Below are 601 nucleotides of genomic sequence, written 5' to 3'. Positions count from 1 at the left end.
CAATATAAGAAATTTAGAATCAAACGAAGATGTCTATATATAAGTCTCAGATTTTGAGGGGGGCCATTCCGATGCATGATGCAATGAAGGGTAAAATACAAACAGATAATCAATAATGAAGGACTCTCTTCTCTTAATTGGTGTGGAGTCCCTTGGTAGATTTCGATAAGGACAATTATGGTGCTGGCACTTCTTTGGGCAACAAGGCATGAACCTTTTCATTTACCATTCACTCTACTGTGTATACTGTATACACAACTATACATACATGTGTTATGTTCCTCATTATTCAGGTAGTTTTGTATGCCATAGATAATTAGATATACAAAGATATCCCATTTCGGTCCCATTTCACAAATAAATGATGTGGTTTTCTAATAATGATGTATCTAAATATTTTTTAGTTAATATCAAATTTCAATATGAAGTCTAATTTATACGAAATATAAAAATAATTAAATATATGTGAATAAAAAATTAAGAAAAAAGTTTAGGGAGTCAACTATAATGTAAATAAACTTAAGTCAATTCTTTTTACTTTTAGTTTTGAAATTCGAAAAATTAGAATAATAAAACTTTTTTGTGTGAATATTCTCATAAA

Source organism: Arachis ipaensis, chromosome B05 (assembly GCF_000816755.2).
Source record: "Arachis ipaensis cultivar K30076 chromosome B05, Araip1.1, whole genome shotgun sequence".
NCBI classification, from domain to species: Eukaryota; Viridiplantae; Streptophyta; class Magnoliopsida; order Fabales; family Fabaceae; genus Arachis; species Arachis ipaensis.
Note: the sequence above shows the minus strand (reverse complement) of the source record.